We start from the raw sequence: 21302 nt of genomic DNA on the forward strand, positions 1-21302 counted from the left end.
CAAGTTTTGTTGATGGTCGTTTCAAAATTAGTCGCTGTGTTTCATGATTTAATACATTATGGGTGCTTTGTGTGGATATCAAGACTGAGAAGGCATCTATAGGCAACAATAAGTTAATCTTGAAGAAGCTGGGCAGTACCTGAATATTTTACAATCCATTTACCACTGGGACTTCCAAGAATCTACCAATCGCTGAGCCTTCAACTGTTTCTTACCATCTGCGTGCATGTGGTGTCAAGTAAAAAATGCTTTTTCAAAAGTGAAGCTCATGCAGAACTCTGTGTGATTGACACAGTGACAGGCACCAGACTTTTAGACCTGGCTCATCTGTCTAGTGAAAGAGATATAATAGAAGCTATTGCCTTTGATGAAGTTATGAATAAAATTGCGAAACTGAAATTCCATACATGAAAGTTTTAATTGTAAGTGCGATTTATTGGTTCTTTTACGCTTTAAAATGTTGAAGTTTTAAATATTTTTTGTAAGTCTTTGCACCTTTTAATGTATTTTACGAAAGTTTGAAGTGTTTCATTCTTTACAAATATGCCTCTATCATGGCGGTATAATGTAGAACAGTTTCCTATCTTATATTACATAATACAGACGTTACTTCAAAAAAGAAGATGACTGCGTCCATTCAGTCATGCATATTAACCAATGATTTTAAGTTTCCGTTCGAAGCGTTTTAACGTCGTATCTAAGAGATTTTGTTGATGACTGTTAATTTTTAACCTTACATTGAAATACATGTAATAACTATAAACAACAAACTTTAAAACAAACTTAAAAAATAAAATGGACAATCATTTGTAGTTGTCTAACCATAATGACTTATGTAATTAGCTCAACGGGCTATTATGGTTCAACATAAGAATAAACCAGTGTGAAATTAAATTTTTTTTTTGGAGGTGGGGGGATGGGGGGGGATGACACCATAAGCTGACCTCACCGGGAGACTTTTACCCAAGTGACGCCACTAGTTTAAAGATAAACGCATCATTTCTTCAGAACAAACTAATGCATGAACTAACAAGATCAACACATTTCATTATTTTCTGTAAAATCTAGAGTATCTTTTTGTATTTATCAAATTCTAGCATAAATACATGCAAGAGCAGGGCCGGCCTTAGAAATTGCGGGGCTCAATTTAATGGATGCTTGCGAGGCCCCTCTTCTATTTTTTTTGTACAATAACAACTATTATTATTAATGAAGGCCTGCCCTGAGCAGGAGAGTGTGGTTAGACCCACTTACACACCCACACACATTGTTTCTGTAAAACTGTTCAGCGGTTAATCCTTCACCTCTATTGTTCTGTTACGTCAGTGATTACACACGCGTTCAATGGTGGCTTTAAAACAGCTATTGTCCGCAAAACAATATTGTGTTTGTCTCAGTGACAAACATGTTGTAAACTCTCACAAAATTGACTCAGCTGATCAGATCTCTAGTGTGTGTACAAGTGTCGAGATGGGCAGACTGTGTCATTTATAGAGAAATGTAAATAAAAAATAAAAACAAATAGGAAATTTGCTGGACCACGATTGTAAGGGGAAAAAAGAAAACATTGTGGGGCCTTCGTCACGTGTTGACAGTCCACCATCTTGTAGATTTGGTGGTAATGGAGTCCAATAGCTAATATGTAGACGCAGCTGGTGTGTGTAGATAGGTTTTATTTTATTTGTTGTTTGACAGTCCAAAGGTCAAGTGTTATGTCCAAATTAAAATTATTTTACAGCTTCCATTACAATTCAGTGAGGTGGTCGAGTTCAAAGAGCCGGGCTTCTTGGATCAAGGGGTCAGTAGTTCGAATCCCGAAAAAGAATTGGATTTCGTGCTTCGGAATTATTTTTTGACGTCCGAGTGTTATGAAGTGTGGGTGGGTGGGTGTGTATGTGTGTGGTTGGGTGTTTCTATGGTGACGGTGGGAAGATGATCGCGATTGGTTGTGAATGATGCAAGATAGGTGGCGTTGTCGTGTCCAGAACGTGAGACTGAAAGGTTAAGTCACTGTAGTGAGTTAGAGTCTACTACATTCATTGCATTGCATCACAAGTTGAGCTTGTTTATATCATAAACAAAGTAATATCTAAATAATTCACAAAAGGAGTTATTCATGCCCTTTCAAGTTAAGATGTCGTATAATTAAATTATTCACAAAAAGAGTTTTTTTATGTCCATTCAAGTTAAGATGTCTTACGGCTGCAATGATTTAGTTGTCTACCAGCAGTATGGTGTCAACGATCGTCCGCAACACCGTGAGTCCAGCCGAGACCAATCATCGTAGAAGACCTGAACACTGGCCTGCGACGTCGCAACCTGTGGGCAGTGGAGACCAATAGCCACTGCCCACAGGCTGCGACGTCGCAGGTCAATGTTGAGGCTTATTATAACGATAGGTCACGTCCACCCAACTCTAATGGGTAGCTCTCCTACTATTGGTTTTGGACATTAAAGGCGGTTGGTGATATCGCTGACCACGTGACACCCTCGTTATATTTCAGCGAACATTATGGAAAATATTGAGGGCTACATATTGTGTCTTCTTCTACATTTGGAGGGTTCAAGTGATATCACTTGACCGCAATTTTCGTTGTTTTATCCATGGATATCACGTGACGGTTCGTTTTGGTGTATGAGGTCAATTTTCTTCACCTCTTGATAACAGAGTGTTATTTTGACTGGTTGCTCATTCCCCGATATTGTCAGAGTTTTCCATTCCGTCTTTTTGATTTGTGAGCTGGGACAGTTTCCTTCATTGAATACAAATTACTAAAAGTGCTATTCTTATCGGTTTGTTTGTGGTCATGTGATCTGGTCATGTGGTCTGGTGCGACTGCTTTTCTTTCTTATCAGAGGTCAAGCTTTGGAATCCCGGTGAAGGCTGGAACTTATTCATATTTTTTTTTTGAAAAAAAAAAGGGGGGGGGGGGGGATTAAGGACACAGTCCATCAATCTATTAAGGCACCAAGGCCCGCGAGCTATTTCTTTCCGGGCCGTCTCGCGGTGCCATCCGGCGTTTCGAGACACCTGCCTTTGGACGTTTGTGCACCACTATCTTAGGAGTACCCGAAAGTTGTTTTTGCCACGTTACATTACTAAACATGGCTTCGAAAAAAAAAAACTACTTAGTTTGCCCAATAAACCGCAAAGTCTATTGTTCCTGTCTGCGTGGGTGTGAAGAGGTGCAGCAAACTGCAGACTAAGTGTTTGTATTTGATGGTGATGATGTGCAACTTGCATACGGACAGCTGACAATGAGATCTGTCCATGAAAGTCATTGAGTTAACAAACATCATCATCATCATCATCATTGGCCTCCTTCAGTTCTAGAACGACTATGGTTCATCTCAGAGCACACTTCCTCGTGTGGGTGTGGAGCAAACTGTATGAACAAACTTTATGAACAAATTGTATGTAGTGTTTTAATATAAAATAAGAGAGTGAGAGAGAGAGAGGCCGACGAGGAAACGAAAGATAAGAGAGAGAAGGAAGGAGATGATGAGGAGAGAGAGACGACAGACGAGGGAGAGAAAGAGGTGAAGGACAAAAGAGAGACAAAAGAGAGATGAGTGAGCGGGTTATCGGTGAGAAATAGAGATGGGGAACAAACTTTTCTAGATTTTTTTTTCGATCTAAAGGTGACAGACCAACAGACAGAAGACACAAAACTAATAGCGGCTTTTCAACTTACGGAGGCCCAAGTTTGGAAGCCAATGCTTAACCACTCATCCACTTCTCCCCGTTCTATCTATATCTAGAGTAAAAGAGTTCCATTCCTTACTGGATTGACTTTTAGAAGATAAAAAAACAACGTTGCACCAGAACTTTGCAAAATCTAAAATGTCATTACATCGGATTTTCAATAACTTTCTTTTTTTTTTCGCTCTAAATGTGACAGACGGACGGACAGACAAATCACACAAACCTAATAACGACTATTACCCTTTCGGGGTCCACTAGATAAAAACTTACAGAAAAAATCCATTCCCGCTAAAGGACGTCAGCGACAAATCGACTTTAATATCGATTTCTCATGGCATCAAAAAGACATTAGAGATTACACACCCTAATGTTCAAGGAACCCTGTTTTCGTTTGGCCAAGAACATCATTACCATGTTACGTAAACGCATTTGTTTACCTTTTTTTAGACGTGGAGGACTATACGATGTTTATATTTCGACTGATCAGCTACCATTAAGGTGCTGGTATTCACACGTCTGATTAAATACGGTCTAAGAGCTAAGACAGTGTGTGCGTGATGGTAATATTAGACTCAAAGAGAACAAAACCATAGACAGTGGAAAGAAAAAAATACTTCTCAATCTAAACACAGACAGAAAGGCAAATAGACAAAGAAAGACAGACAGACAGACAGACTAGTTCAACGACAATTCGTTTCCGACAATGAATTCACTCAACAAATGGTTCACCTAACAATAGGTGAACTAAATGTCAATAAACTATTAGTCGTTTGCACCATTTTTATCGTGAGCCGATTGTCGAGGAACCATTTGTCTGGCGACAGGTCGGATGCAGAGTTGCAGTTGGAAATAAGAGATCAATTGATTCTGATCCTCTTCCGTTTTTTTTTTTGGCCATTGTCCATTCAGAACCTTTTTCACTAGGAGCCGAGATCATCTGAAACACATTCTCTGCGAATGCTGAGTTCTGCCTAGCAAATAAAGTTTATATTTAGGGTTCTTGAAAATAGTGAGAGAGAACAAGAGAGAGAGAGAGAGAGAGAGAGAGAGAGAAAGCTGTGTTTATCCTTGTATTAAAACATGGAAATCCTCATCGGCACTTTCAACCTTCTAGAACATACCCCATAACAGTCTATAGTCTCAGTATAATGTTAGACTTCTAGAACATACCCCATAACAGTCTCAGTATAATGTTAGACTTCTAGAACATACCCCATAACAGTCTATAGTCTCAGTATAATGTTAGACTTCTAGAACATACCCCATAACAGTCTATAGTCTCAGCATAATGTTAGACTTCTAGAACATACCCCATAACAGTCTCAGTATAATGTTAGACTTCTAGAACATACCCCATAACAGTCTATAGTCTCAGCATAATGTTAGACTTCTAGAACATACCCCATAACAGTCTATAGTCTCAGCATAATGTTAGACTTCGACTTTGACTATGACCAATATCTTTCAATGCTACAGTTTTGTATTGTAGCTTACTGTAAGAATGTCACGTTAAAAGGCTGTATTTTAGTTCACATTACAAACTCTCCATTGATCTCAAACAGACAACATGCTACACCACTTTTAAGAAGAACATTAAGACCTACTTGTTTAAAACTTATTTAGATTAGTTCTTGAATTCCTCTGTAGTGTTTGTGTTTGTAATGTTATTAAAGCGCCTTTTAGCCTACATTTTGTTTGTTAACAGCGCTTTATAAATAAAATTATTATTATTATTATTACACTTTAAAAATAATTCTGCAAAGAAGTATAGTATTTATTAACATTAAAACAGAAAAGGGATCCGCCTTTTTAAGATCATATGAAAGATGTCCCTTCTTTGGACCTTGGCTTGAAAGCACTACTTAAGGAAGAAAATAAAAAGTTAAAGGCACTTGTACATAGGGAAAGCATGATAACTTGAACTTGTGTTAATCCAAACACAGCGGATGATATGTGGTGAGCCAGATTGTGCAATGCGTCACTGCATGTGCATGAGGCAAATAAGTCTATATTGACACACTAAATAATAATGTGTCAATCCACTGGTGATCTGTCTCCACTTGATAGAAGTGTTTAGTCACTTGAGCTCAATGCTACAATTTCAACTCCGCCTTGCGGGATGAGGTTAGGATTGGGGCGTGATTCAAAGATACCCTCTCCTCCCTCCGTACAAGGACCCCACGCTTGGCTAATATCTAATGTTGTTTTTTTATTACGCTACTTGTATAAAGTCTGCGGTAAGTACAGAATGGTCAGAAGATCAGAAAAGCAGGTTATAGTCATTAATATACATGCGCTGTAATTTGCCGTGTGTTGAGTCAAAACCAGCATTGTAGTCTTCTTGTGTAGACATACTGCTAACAAGGACGAGGTGACTATTAGAAGATAAATTCATAACTGCCAGTCATTCGATCTACTCAAATTGAGCTATGATACACATTTCATAACTTATAGAAAGCCGTCCATGGCATCATACTCATATTAATTTAGAAGTAACCTTTGCCTCAATGCAGGGCCGGATTTAAGTAGAATGTGGAGCCCCCGGGGAAAGATTTTTCTGGAGGCCCCTGCACTCTTTCGAAAGCTTTAACAAAGATTCACATATGAATAATAATACTTATATAAAAAAGCATACTATCTTTTTGAAGAAAAAACTAGAGTACTTGTAAATTTAATCTCACTTTCCTTTTTTAGCGGCCCCCCGAAAGGGGAAAAGACGCTATTAATTTTGTGTGGCCTGTCTGTCCGTCTGTCCCGTTTATATCTCAGAAACTAGAAGAGAAAATGAAAATCGGACATCATGATATTTTAGACCATTCAAAGTTCTGATGCAACGGCTACTTTTTTTCTTTTCCAAAATTGAACCATCTAATTTTTAAAATTTTATATGCAAGCAGATTTAAAAAAAAAAATTACACCACTTTTCAATGAAAAACTTAAGGGGAGGTAATTTTTTTTTAAAAAAGGTCATGGACTTCTTTATTATAACTCAAGTTTCATTCATAGATTCGCATGGGTACAAAAAAAATGTGCATCGAAGCTCACAATGGTAAAAGTGTCAATGGTTCACTATAATAATAATAATAATAATAAACTTTATTATCCGTAAGGAAATTTGTCTTACAATTTGTGCATTACACCAAACAAAAAACATTATAACTATAAGAAACCAAAGTGTACATTCACACCAGACTCATCCATAATCTACATGTTACAAAGTTTTTACCAGATTGTTCTTATTTAATTATTTGATTGCCAGGGGAACAAAAGAGTGTTTGTGTCTGTTTGTCTTTGCTATCGGTGTCTTGTATCTCTTTTGTGATGGTAAAATATATTTTCCATTTATTAACTAACTAATTGAATAGAATACTGATTCAAATGTTCTTTTTAAAAAAGAATTTTTATACGAACATCGTTTTAGTTATAAGTTTCAAAAATAGCAAACTACTTTTATAGCGCGCAGTTTTGACATATCCTCATTATAGGGGCCTCGGTACGTGACGTTTTGGCGCCGCCGTTTTGGCCCCGCCGTTTTGGCGACGGGACGTTTTGGCGCGAGCCGTTTTGGCGACGGGACGTTTTGGCGCGAGATATCATTTGACGATAATTTAATAAGCACGTAGCTTTAATAACAATGTTTATTTCACTCTACCATACTATTGTATGTATAGTATGAATTCTAACTCCGTTCAGCGAATTTGTTTTTTTTTTTTAATTATAAAGGTTTTGCTTATTTCATGAATAAGTCAGATTCCTGAATGGTAATGACATGCTATATGTGAGTTCTGCTAATCGCACTGGATGACATTTTTGGATTTCTTTCCAAAAGATTTTTTTTTATTTGACATTAGTGTAATATACGAACTAGCTAAGTGTCACACTTTAATATAACAAAAACCATGTTAGCATCTAAAGCTCTATTACGCTGAATGACGACAATAACTCCACACATAGTAAAGATCAAGACACGGAATGTGGTCAGTACAAACTCTAACGTGAAAAGATATATTTTGAGAAATTGGGTAGAGGTGATTGGGTGACGCAGGTAGAGTTAAACAAATGAAGACAAGACCAGCACCGAGCACTGGTCGTTGGCGTCATGCGTCTGGCGATCATCTCCTTGGGAATGGTCATTACATGTGACACCTATCCCGGCCCCTCTCTTCTGCTCATATTTCACTCCTTGTATATACTCTTTCCTCCACCCCTCCCTTCTCTCACGCGATTTTTGTTTTTAATTTTTAAGTAATATCTTTAAAAACTTTTTTGACAATAAAAGTGTGCCTCTTAATAAACACACATACCCAAGCCAAAATGTTTATTAAAGAAAATAATGTGAAAAACAAACACACATTTACATTAATTCGTGAAAAATATGTCTTAACACAAACATTCATGCAAAACATAGATATGAATAATTCTTTTAAAACAAATAATACAATAAACGTACATTATGTATTTCGCGCCAAAACGTCCCGTCGCCAAAACGGCTCGCGCCAAAACGGCGGGGCCAAAACGGCGGCGCCAAAACGTCCTGCTTCGTAGGGGCCTACACTTGACAGTCTAAATAAGACTAAATAGAGCCCAGATATAGATATATTTGTAATAAATGCATTAATAATTTTAAAAAAAATTTATTATTAAGGCAATAACTTATCTTCTGACAGCTTAGGAGTGCAGATTTATTTATTAAGTTAACAATAGTATCACATTAAGAAATGAATCGGATACGAACAGCATAGTACACCATAGTAATGGTATTACCCGGTAACAAAAGGCCTACTATTTATGATCAAAACATTGGCAGATTCTATATCAAGATTCTATATCAAGATTCTATATCTAGTTCTATATCTAAACTTAGATCTAGTTCTAAACTTATACTTAGATCTTCAAATACAAAAACAAAATTTAATAAAATACTCAGAAAGACACCAAGATAAAGGCACATTCCTCGTCCCAAATGCTAGGACAAATTTGTACAAATGCTCCTTTTTCCCTATTGCTATTAAAGCATGGAATAGGTTGCCTGGGCTAGCCAGGAAAACCAGTGACTTGGCAGAATTTAAGTCATTGGTTAAGATGCATGACTAAATGCATGACGCGTAGGACGTAATCATCTTCTTTTTTGAAGTAACGTCTGTATTATATAAGATAAGATCTAGACTAGACTTAGATTTATTTCTAGATCTAAACTTAGATCTAGTTCTAAACTTATACCAGTGGCGTAGCTACCAATGTGCGGGTGGTGCGGGCCGCACAGGGCACCAAGTGGAGAGGTGCACCAAAATTCTCCCAGCGTGTATTAATTTCCTATTTCCTTGAGCATTTCAGTAAAAACGACTAATTGTATGGACACGAACAAACATAAACTACTGTATTTTAAACATGAACTAACGAATTCATCGACTAGATCTGAAGCAGGTGGATTATTGGTTGCTGTTCAGTCTTTTAATTTTCTCAACTTTCTTGGATTTTGAGCTCCTGTATTAACTGAAATTAATGATGCGCAATTCTACCTTCAAAAACAAGGGTTGTCTATTCGAGACTGCTCACTCAAACTAAAAACATTAGAGACATTTTTAAGTAGTAATCGAGAGGACATCGCTGAAGCCAGCATTACCTTTGCCGAAAGCGTGTGTTCATATCTGAAAATCAGTACAGAACCTCAAAAACGTATTGGCCATAAGAAAAAGATGCCTGGTGAGAAAAGTGACGACTCTGTACTTACACACAAAGAAGAGCTACGAAGGGAAATTTATTCTACCTTAGACAGGATTGTTCAAGAAATAATCACCCGATTCGAGCAACTTTATGATGTAGCAGATAGATATGAATTTGTGTCGCCTTCCCAGCTATTAAATCCTCAGGTCGAAATCAATCTCGATAGTACTCCTAGCGACATCGATAAAAACGAATTTCTGCTGGAGCGAAAGAGGCTTCAACGGTTTGTCACAGTTTCATCAGAAGCCTCCGAATTTCCAAAACAAAAACCTGTTGAGCTCTTGAATTTTATAAAAAAAATATCAGCTAGATGACTTAGTCCCAAATATCGTCATCATGATTCGCATATTTTTTACTATTGCGGTAAGCGTTGCTACATGCGAGAGAAGTTTTTGCAAACTTAAACTGATCAAGAATTATTTGCGATCAACGATGACTCACTAATTCGGCCATTTTGTCCATTGAACAAGAGCTGGTGGAAAAAAATGGATTTCGATAAAATTATTGATACTTTTGCCAGCAAGAAAGCGCGTAAAATTCATTTGTAGTATGTTTATGTAAAAGTAATTTTTTTGAATTAAAAATATTTGATTTATGAATACATATTATTTTGAACAGGTTTCGCAATGTTATTAATTAGTTAGTTTGTTGTTTTTTGTTTTTTTTTTGGGGGGGGGGGGCATCAAGATGAGGTACCGCACCAGGCATCATATACTCTAACTACGCCACTGACTTATACTTAGATCTTGAATCTAGATTTAGATCTAAAACTAGGTCTAGATCTATATCTAGTTTGTATGACACATGACAATGGAGATCTTAATTTTTATTTTGCGAGGGGAATGTCTGGTCCAAGTAGACCTACTCCAAGTCTTTCAAGTCATTTCTAGCTAGCTCACTGCCTAACTAAAATAGGTCAAGATTTTTTTTTTCGTGTTGTCAATAATCTTTTTTAGTTTCTCTTTATTACAATGTAACATGTTATTAACTCTGAATGTATGGATAAGGTTAATAATTATTATTTTTAAAAATATAAGTGTACGCTAAATAAATATATAGAGATGCTGTGGCTGAGTGGTAAAGCACTTGGTACCAGAAGTCCCGTGTTCGAATCCTGGTGAAGACTACGTAGACCACATCGGGGGCCGATTTTGAGTTTGTGTTTCTACACAAACTGTCTTTGTAACCTTGTTTTTATAACATTTGATAAGCACATTTTAGTTTTTAGAAAGTGTATAGATGTTTGTGTTTGTGGAGGGTAGGGCCCTTGGCAGACTCACTGTCGTAAATTCGGAGCTGTACCGGTATCTACATATTCCAAGCATGCTGCAACTACAAGTGAACACTTCTTAATCACGACATTGTTACCATCCGACGTAAGATTTAAAATGTTAGCGTTAAAATGAGAAACAAAATACTTAAAATTATCTGTCCGGTCTAAATATCGATACATTTTTCTCTTTTGTGGAGGCCCCTTTCTTTTAGTAACCCCGGGGCTGTAGCCCCTCCTGCCCTCCCTTAAACCCGGCCCTGCCCTCATGACATTTTATAAATATTCTTTGATGTCGCGGTACATTTGTTACTTCAGTGTGTTGACACTAGAAGTATTTCCTAGAGTTGGTGTGTCACTGAAATCACTTCACAAATAAGCAGACTGTGTGTAGGTGTCAAACAGTAGGCTCAACTTGACATAGACTGTATTAATACATACTTGACAGAACATCAAGAAAGATAGAATTACATTCCCTCAATGCTTAGCAAGGGATTATTGACTTGAAGTAGGGCCGATCTTGAGTTTAGGTCTTTAGGTGATCCATTCGAAATGTAGGGAACGTACGGATATTTAGTAACGCCAAAACTTTTTTTAAAACCCCGTTCTAACAAATTGTAACAAGACTCGGTAACCCCCCCCCCCGGCCGTTAGAGCAACATGATAAGAAAATTAGAATAAAAAAATAGACTTATTTATTAATAATTATTTTCCCAAATCACATTTCTTGTCCATCATAGTAATCAATGTAAACAATAGGAGAAGCGTATGACTTCTCTCGGTACTTTGATATTGCGTTCAGTGTTTTCTCCAATACTGAACATGTAACCCAGTGATGTTACAAAAACGAGGTGTATTTTTTTCCATTCCTTTTTTTTTGAAAACCCGTGGTACAGCCATCCCGCGAAAGTCGCAGCCGCGAAAGTCAAAGGACCATTTTAACAAATCGTAACAAATTTGTATACCCCTCCCTCTTTGACGTCATATCCGAACTCCCCTAGTTATATCAACAAACACTGTAAATTGATCAGTTTGATAACACAAAGATAGGAAGGCTAGACTAAGAATGGGAGAAATTAGTACGATATAAATTTATTTTGAAATGTAAAAATTGTAATTTTTGTTTTCAAGTATCATTTTTTTCATTGCTTTTTTGCGAGGTTGAAGTTTGTGGCTACTTTGTGGAGGCGCGTAAAGAGACGTTGTGGTGGGTAATAAAACACGCTTTATCGGGTTCTAACCAGCTTACTCTGGTTTCAAGAGGGTCTGTTTCAATAGCGCTAGGACCTTGGGAGGACCTAAAATACATCAGCAGAAATTGTATCGAAGAAAAAAAAACAATAAGAAAGTAAAGAAATCTAATTCACGTGATATCAAAGCCGGCCTTAGATTATTGGAGACCCTATGCGAAGTGAATTTGGTGGCCCCAAATAAAATAGAAAAAATAGACATCGAAAAAAAATTATACAAATTATTAAGAATCTAGTATCCTTCAACAATAACATTGAAGAAAAAATTCGTTATATCTTCTATAAAACTTAAGACTGCAACTGCATATGAGGCAATTACCAATTGGAGGTCCTAGGCAGTTGCCTATTTTACCCATACCTAAATGCGGCCCTGATGATGTATAACCTATACTCTGGTCATCCATAGGAAAATTATACAATGCCCACATTGAACTTGAAGTTAGTAAGCCTAGTGTTTAGGTTCATTAGTAATATTTTTTTGATTAAATAAAAAGTTGTTTTTTTCTTTTTGGAGACAATGTGGTGGGGAAAATACGTTTCATCAGGTTCTAACCAGCTTACTCTGGATTCAAGAGGGTCTTTTCCAGTAACGCTAGGCAGGACCTAAAAGAGAATAGGCCAATGTTTTCTCTGAATACATTAGCAGAAGGAAAAAAAAAAGGAAAGAAATCTAGACGAATTGTATAAGTTAATTAAGCTTATACACTGGACTTCCTAAGGAAAACAATACTATTCCCACTTTGACCTCTAAGTTAGCCTGGAGTTGATTCATTATAAGTATTCAGTTGTTGTTTTTATTTTTTTTTAAAGTTATTTTTGTTGGTCCGATGACTAAATCCTCCCCTGGCTCAGGGAGTAGGCTAAACTACTATTTTACACTTTAGATGCCGCCCTGGAATACGCCTCAGCTTACTTCTTCTCCGATACCTTCTTCACTTCCCAGGTATCCACGTGATTCAGTTCTAGTGAAGCTGGGAATCACAACAAACTATTAGAAAGAAACAAATAATATTTGTAGCCATATTTGTACATTTGACTCAGTGGTACAAAATACTTCGGGCAATAAAAAAAATGAAATAAAAATGACGCTAGTCATGGACAGTATCACAATTTTTTTTTTAAATCGTCTTGTCCAAAGGCACTAAACTTCTGCTGCTGTGGCAGAAGTTCGACGGGGGGGGGGGGGGGTGGGGCGGTGTTATGGTTATGTCACGTGACACAAACCGGAAATTCCCGCGGGCCCTTGGTTGGGCATCACTGATTTAGTTAGAAATAAAAGTCTGTAAATAGTTTAAAAATGTTAAGCTTCTATATCTAGCTCCCTGGCTACCTCCCCCCTTTTCTTCAGCTCAACCACTGCCCCCCCCCAGCTCAACCACTCCAAGGTTTGTATTTGTATTCTCCCTAATCTCACCACGCGGACCGGCGACCCTAATCAGGATGGGGTCTAATGACCTTTACGCGCATTTAGGTCACGCGTCGTGCATCTATTTGTTCTAGGCATGGCAGGGCAGACGTGTGGTGTGTGCATTTGGATGTGTTGTATGGCACGAGTGAGCCGGCTGTGTGCTGCTACAAGATAAGGTAACTTCGTGGTTTTTTTTCTTTCTCTGCTGTGTTCGTTTGAATTCTAAAGAATGTACACTGTGAACGAGTCTTAACAAATTTATTTAAATAGGTGTAACATTAAATTACAGTGTAGATCTATAGTATAGTCAGTATAGAGAGTATTCTAGAGTGACTAGAGATCTGTTTTAAGAATCTAGTCTTCTAGATCTAGAATATTTATATCGTATCTAGATCTAACGCCCTCAGATTTAAAATTTTAAATCTGTATCTAAATCTACACAAACTTACATGTAATCTTACAATAAATTACTAAAAGATCTTAGATTCATACGCTACACAGATCCAGAAGTTTCTACATCTTAAGACTTGTTCCTTTACATTTAAATCTAAGAAGAATATCGTTATTAAAAATAAATACGATAGCTAGCCTAATTAACTCTTGCTGCTTAATTTTTTAACATTTATGTCCCTACAGCGCATTAAGTTTGTTCATTGCTCTATATAAATTAAAGTATATCTATTAGCACGTTTCTTTATTTTTAGGTAAATAGTAAATGCCTTCTTATTTGCACTTTTATAATAAATGGTCAGATCTAATAATAGAAGAATGTTTATTTTGTATGAGTGTAGTAGTAGTGTGTGCAGGCTACATTGAGAGACTATAAAGTCTAGTAGTAGAATAAAAGACTCTAAGTAGATCTTGTTCAATGGCACAGCAACCTGTGAGAAATTTGTGTGTATATGAATTAATTTAAAAGGCAGTAAAAGTTACAAATAATAAAAATATATAAATAAAACGTATTTATCAACATACATTCAAATTACATTCACACATGCGAGATTCCTCCTCCCTTTCCTTTTATTTTCTATTAGTCTAGAGTCCAGACTACTCTAGACTTAGACCTCTCTCTCCGTGAACGGGTTGTTCCTTTACAATTTACAAGTTGTTTAAATAGTATTACTATTTTAATATAATTAGGCTTTTGGTTCAACATAATCTTATTATGACTTGCAATGTTGTTGTCTAGATCTAGAATATATTTACTTACAGTGATTTACCTCCTCTCACATTCTGGGTAGCCGCTTTTATAACATTTGTATTATGGTGAAAGTTTGTAAAGTTACTTAATCATAATGTCTTATACTTGCTAGACATTAAACTTGCAGTGAGCTACTGACCTTAAGAAAAGAATTAATTGTTTTGTTTTTGTTTAATAAGTTATTGACTTTTTTTTTTAAATCATTGCCATCGTGTTAATTTGATGACCCTGACAGTACATTGATCATTCCACCGGTCTGTCGATGAAGTCACTCATGTTCTTTGTTGACATTTTACTAGTTGGCCCATGTTATGCTACTTGCAGTCAGCTGATAGCGTGAGGTCACGGTTGATTGAACTTGACCTTTATTCATTTTTTTTCCTTCCAAGAATTTCTTTTAAGTTTCGCTTCTGTCTCTTTCTTCGTCCTGTTCTTGTTTTTCTTCTTCTTCTATATCTTTCTCTAGCTTTTGGCTTTTCTCTTTGTTTTATCTCCTGGTCAATTTATAATTACTTCCCTTCAATCTTTTTTTTCCCTTTCATACATGAATTTTTGTCTACTAAGTTCACTCTGCTGGTACCGCGGTGGCTGAGGGGATAAGTGCTTGGCTTACAAACCTGGGGTCCTGTGTTCGAATCTCGATGAAGACTGGGATTTTGAATTTCTGGATTTTTTTATGGCGCCCACCCTATTCTAATGGGTACCTGACTTAAGTTGGGGTAAAGAAAGGTGGTGGGTCGTTGTGCTGGCCACATGACACCCTGCTATTTAACCGTTGGAAAAAAAACAACAACAAATGACCTTAACATCATCTGCCCCATAGAGCACAAGGTCTGAAAGAGGAAACTTTACTTTTTTTTTTTTTAAAGTTCCCTCTGACATGCCTAACCTGAGTCAACATAATCTCACGCCAGTCCCCCCCCCCCCCCCCATCATTCCACACTGATAAATGTCACTCACAGGAATCATAACTCCTTCAAACTTCAAGTTGATCTCTAGTAAGCAAAGTTTAGGAAAGACATATACGTTTACAAACCATGTTTGTTTATATAGGTACTAAAATTTGTAACGATCTTATGATCTTTGTATTACTTTGACCAGTCGAAGTAGAAAATGTCTGAGAAATCCCATGTGAAGAGTCTGACTTCTCCTTTGGACACATATGAAACCAGTAGTGTAGTCTAATCTTGCCCACGGACCCCTAAGTGAAAAAGCTACACAAATGCGTAGTATATTAGTTACAAATGACTTGTTTATTGAGATTATGACTTTTGTTAAAGCTTTTATTAATTTATGTATGTCCGGCTCAATGTTTGGAAGTAGTAACCGCACATTTCAATAAGCACTAAATGTTTAGTCATAACGCCAATGGATCTATATTGTACCAAATAAGAAGACGGGAAAGAAGTTCTCAACTTCTGTACAATGACCCATAATTCAAACTATAAAGTTGGAATGTTTCTGTAACCAGAAGTTGTGGTATCATTGCTCAGACATCGGTTTAAGTTCCTAGTTTGTGGATATTTCAAAACATGCTCCGGTATTAGCTGGGATTGAGATCTTAGTTTTTTCACGCGCTATGAGTTCAATATCCAGATGGGAATATCCAAATGAATAATATATTCAAATTGTCTGGTCTAGGTCGCCAATCAGTAGTACGTAATAGACATATTAGACAGTAGTGGGTGGAGTGTTGATTAAAGTGATCCCATTAGAGAAACTGGCTTTTAGCGAAGAGGTTATTTTTATATATATTTCATCTTTCTGTGGACCCCTTATGTTCGTCCCTTGGGGGTCTGCGGACCACTGTTTGAGAACCACTGGTGTAGTCGACCTATTGGTTGCCACGTCACGCGTCATTTCCTTTCTATTCATAATATTGGGGAGAGGGGGGAGCTTGTGTTGACTATTGCATTCAGTAGACCGGAACGCTTTGAAAGTTCATAGTGACATCAGAGCAAAGGTTAGACGTACGGTGCAAAGTATAAGTCCAGTCAAAGAGAGACTCTATGATCACGTGGAATGTAGATTGCTTCAAAGAGAGACTCTATGATCACGTGGAATGTAGATTGCTTCAAAGAGAGACTCTATGATCACGTGGAATGTAGATTGCTTCAAAGAGAGACTCTATGATCACGTGGAATGTAGATTGATTCAAAGAGAGACTCTATGATCACGTGGAATGTAGATTGCTTCAAAGAGAGACTCTATGATCACGTGGAATGTAGATTGCTTCAAAGAGAGACTCTATGATCACGTGGAATGTAGATTGCTTCAAAGAGAGACTCTATGATCACGTGGAATGTAGATTGCTTCAAAGAGAGACTCAATGATCACGTGGAATGTAGATTGCTTCAAAGAGAGACTCAATGATCACGTGGAATGTAGATTGCTGTCAAGGCATCGAAAGTATAATTAACGTTAGGCGATGTTGAAAAAAAAAAAAAACAACTCAGAAGTCCGTGGTTCGAGTCCTCAGGGAAGTTTATCTAGATCTATGTTTCGGCTTATTTTTGTTATTGTTCACTTACTTCTTTGAATAACAAGTTGTCCTGTAGTGCTGCTAGTGGAGGCTACACGTCAATAGACCAGTGGGATGTTTGTCATGAGAGAAGCAAGGCTTGGTGTGGTGTTTTGTTTTGTTATAACATTTGATAAGTCTTTTGAAGAAGTCCTCTTGGACTAGATCACTATCAGATAAACAACTCTGAATTAAGTGGATTCATTTACATAAGGGGAAGTGGTTTAAAAAAGAAAAACAACAACAAATCTATAAACATGACACATCCTATTTACATACTTTATTTATAGTCACAAAGTCAGACTTGCGATCAATAGTGTTTTTTTGTTTGTTTGTTTGTTAAATATTTAATTTTCAAAAGTCTGTTTTTATCGTTTTTCATAAATGCTATTTTCCTGTCTATTTTAAGTCTCTCCCTAGTCTGAGTTTCCAGCTCTTCTGTTCAGCCTTAAGTATAATTTAACTCTTTCTCTCCGTAATTATTTACCACATTCAGGTGGAATCAACGTTGGTATCGTCAGTTTGGAGAGAAAGAGTTAATCCATTTGGTTCCGGACCTATTGTTCCCACAAACTGAAATTTGTTGTGTAAAGGTCAGTTGAGTGGCCGTTGTGTTGGCCACTCAACACGTTTTCTAGACATGTCAATGTTAATGGGGCATTCATGTCTTAGTGCTTTTGCTTATTGAAACTACCAGTTAGAACTATGTTGTGTCGTTTAGTTGGAGCATACATTTGGTGCCCTGAAACACACGTACAACCTTCATAGACAATAAGCAGCGACTATCACGTTGTTTTTCCTTGAGTAAACGTGTTTAAATTATAAACATCAGAATTAGTTTGTGGTGCACATTTTTTTTTTTTTTTTTGCTGGAGATAAAATCTCCCAATTGAAATAGAATGTTAATACGTTAATGTCATACGTTAATCCTAGCAGAAAAAAGTACACACACAGACCCCTGACAACCTTGACCTTGATCATAGTCTTGTATATTTTTCTTCCTGCTGCTGGTAAGTGGACGTCCGAAGTAGCGGCGGGAAGGGGACGGCAGGAGGACCATTGTGGACACAGTGTGGGCTAAAAGTGTTTTTTTTTTTTTTTTTGGATGTTGTAAATAATGAGTTTACTGACTGTAGTCAGGGCCGGCCTTAGATAATTGGAGGCCCTAGGCGAAATGAATTTGGTGGCCCCCAAATGAAATAGAAATATAGAAAATATACCGCTAGAATAAATAAATTAGCCATTTTTTTTAAAATAAAATAATGTACTCCAAAAAGTAACATTGAGGACAAGTTTTTCTCTAAATAAATTTGAGTCCTGTGCGAGGCCCCCACCAATCGGATGCCTTAGTCGACTGCCTAGTTTGCCTATGCCTCGGGCCGGCCCTGCTGAAGTATTTATATTGCGCCTTCACCCCCCCCCCCAGCTACACACATTACTGCTGCATCTTGCACTATGTGAACTATTTGGACCACGCGCCAGTTACGTAACCCGGATGTAGGTCAACACATTTTAAGAGGCACTCTTTTGTGCCTTTCCAACTTGCTAATTTCATTGTAGGTGCAGGGGTGGAAATATTTTCTTTTATCTTTGTGTACATTGTTTGTTTGTTTTTTTCTCTTCGTGCATAGAATTCAACAAAAATGTTCTTGTATAGAGTTATGGCCCTTTCATGTCCTTAAAATGATATAAATTTTCATAAATATTTGGTATTTATTAATCTTTCAAATCATGGCAAAGTTTAAAATATAGTTTCAGTATTATTCAGCGTGCATTAGTTCACAGCCTACATTATACGCCTTAATGTCAGCACATGCTTTTTTTTAAAGTGTGTGTTGTGTGTCGTATTATAAATATGAGTACGGTATTAGAAAAACTGCTTACACGCCCTCCTACACAAGATTTGAAAGATGTGTGTAGTTGGCCTTTAACAAACGTGACGTATGTCTCTAGTCTCACTAATCTTCTAAATATAGGTCCCTAATACCCACTGTCTTACTTAAATAATATACTAGACCTGGTTGGTTAACTGTGAAATCTAGTCCTTGGGTTAGAGCCACTGTCAGACATTACCGTTACGGCAGGTTGGGGGGGGGGGAGAGGGCGGGGGTCATCTCGAGAGGTTTATGGAAACAAAAAAAAATTGTCCAAAATGAGAAGTCTTGAACAAATAGGATGATAGGCTGAAGCCAAAAGAAGGGAAGGGTTAATTTAATATTTTGTGTGAGAGAGTTGGCAATTTATATCATTAGCTTGCCAACATTTTTTTTTCTTATTTTAAAGATTTATCTGGCTGCCAAAACAACTCGTTTCAATTGCCATATAATCTCATATATGATCTGCGGAGAAGAAGAGGAAACATTGTCTCCTGTTTGACTGTCCCAGACTTGCTGATCTCCGTCTCGACAGGTCTGGGAAACCTCGACTGTATGGTGAGAATAAAAACATTAGAAAAATGATTATTACAGCAATTTGACCCCACGATGACCTGCTAACCACTGTCAAAAAACGTAAACTCTAAACTCTATTGCCACATCACAAAGCAAATCGCAAATACCTTCCTTCAGGGAACAGTACCAGGAAGAAGAAGAAGAGAAAGACAGAGAAAGCGATGGGAAGAATGGACGGGCCTGTCAATGAATGAAACTCTAAGGCTAAGGACAGAGATAGGAATGGAGAAAAACGATCGACAGATCTTGTGTGATGCCCCAACGGTCTAACAGACTATGGCGTCACTATGGGATATGTGATGGTGACATATATGCACTACCGCAAAACAGCAGGGTTTCTGTCCTGGGAAGAGAAGATTTGAGCCTCTCAAGGCCTCACTCCAATGGAGTTTGATGATAGTTTATTTAAAGCGTGAGGTACAATTTATTTTAAAGTTTTTATTGTTCTGTTTTTTTTTTTACCGAGAATATAGTCTCATAATGTTCTAATAATAATTTTTTATTGTCCGTAGGGAAAATTGTCTTACAATTTGTGCATTACACCAAACAAAACATTATAGCTATAAAAAAACAAAATGTACAGATCTATCTTACTGATGATTGCTCACCTAAGGATTCAATTTTGTTTCTAACTTACAATGTGTGATGGCACTGTAGGTATTTAGGTAGTGCATTTTATTTGGATTTTTTTTTAGCAACATGACCTTTGATGGTAATGTGTGGGTCATGTACCTTTGCGAACTAGAGCACCAGATGGTGACAATGTGTGATCCTCTCGATGCAGTGACTAACCCTGTCACCCTCAAGGCGACACTCCCTTGCTGTAGCGTCTGTTTGCTTAACAAAAACTCTGTCGCTAGCATGAACGTTGATACGCCTCTGGGGACTGCGGAGTTAGTAGTTTCATATCTTCTGTTAGACAACTCTCGCAATAAACTCACGTTTTAGAATAGATGGAAAAGTTGGACGATAAGAATAGAAATTTAAATCAAACAATTTTGTTTTCAGCTGCGCCAAAAAATGAAGAAGTGCAAATTGTTAAGCCTTCACAGATTCTACGTAACGAACTTTTCGTGTTGTTGTTTCTTTTTTTTTTTCTGTGCTCCTGCTAATGCTAAACATATATGAAAGACACAAAGATAAAGGCACATTCCTCGTCCCATATGCTAGGACAAATGTGTACAAATGCTCCTTCTTCCCTAGTGTTATAAGAGCATGGAATGGGTTGCCTGAGATAGCCAGGAAAACCAGTGACTTGGCAGAATTTAAGTCATTGGTTAATATGCATGACTGAATGCATGACGCTTAGGACGTAATCATCTTCTTTTTTGAAGTAACGTCTGTATTATATAAGATATGCTCCTGCTAATGCTAAACATATAATTCATTTGGATTTCCATCAATGGACTCCCCATATCATTATAGAGTTTCTACGTAGTGATGCCCACATCTTATCAAGGACAGATCATTTGACTTATCATGTGACTATTCATGATTGTTTAGCTTCTTTGCCAGAGCCCTCATCTTCAGTGCTCTCCCGTGCGTTCAGATTGCATGTATCATGTATTATAGTCTTACAAGGGTGAAGGGACCTAACCACGTTTAGGTAAAGTCTCCGTTAAGTCGTTCTCTTTTTCCAGAGCTTCCTTTTCATGTTCTCAAATTCTAATCAATACCCCTCCCCCACCTCGTCTAAAGGAATCTCTCTTCTCTCTGTTCCATCGTTGCTCTATCTCCTCCTCTGAAATACACTCAGACTAGAGACAACACAT

The 21302-nt window shown here is 37.3% G+C and overlaps 1 protein-coding gene across 2 annotated transcripts in view; it reads left to right on the top strand.

Annotated features, from left to right (window-relative positions):
• Positions 1–398: 398 nt before the first annotated feature.
• The window catches only part of LOC106068985 (uncharacterized), a 37100-nt gene continuing 16196 nt past the window's right edge, over positions 399–21302 (top strand). The window contains exon 1 of one of the 2 annotated variants that reach the window (XM_056028484.1): positions 399–422. The gene's annotated coding sequence lies outside the window, so the exon portion shown is untranslated. Of the gene's footprint in view, positions 423–13395; positions 13535–21302 lie in introns of those variants that run through there. The other variant, XM_013228530.2, reaches the window with a different exon arrangement.

This window comes from Biomphalaria glabrata, chromosome 5 (genome assembly GCF_947242115.1).
Source record: "Biomphalaria glabrata chromosome 5, xgBioGlab47.1, whole genome shotgun sequence".
Lineage (NCBI taxonomy): Eukaryota > Metazoa > Mollusca > Gastropoda > Planorbidae > Biomphalaria > Biomphalaria glabrata.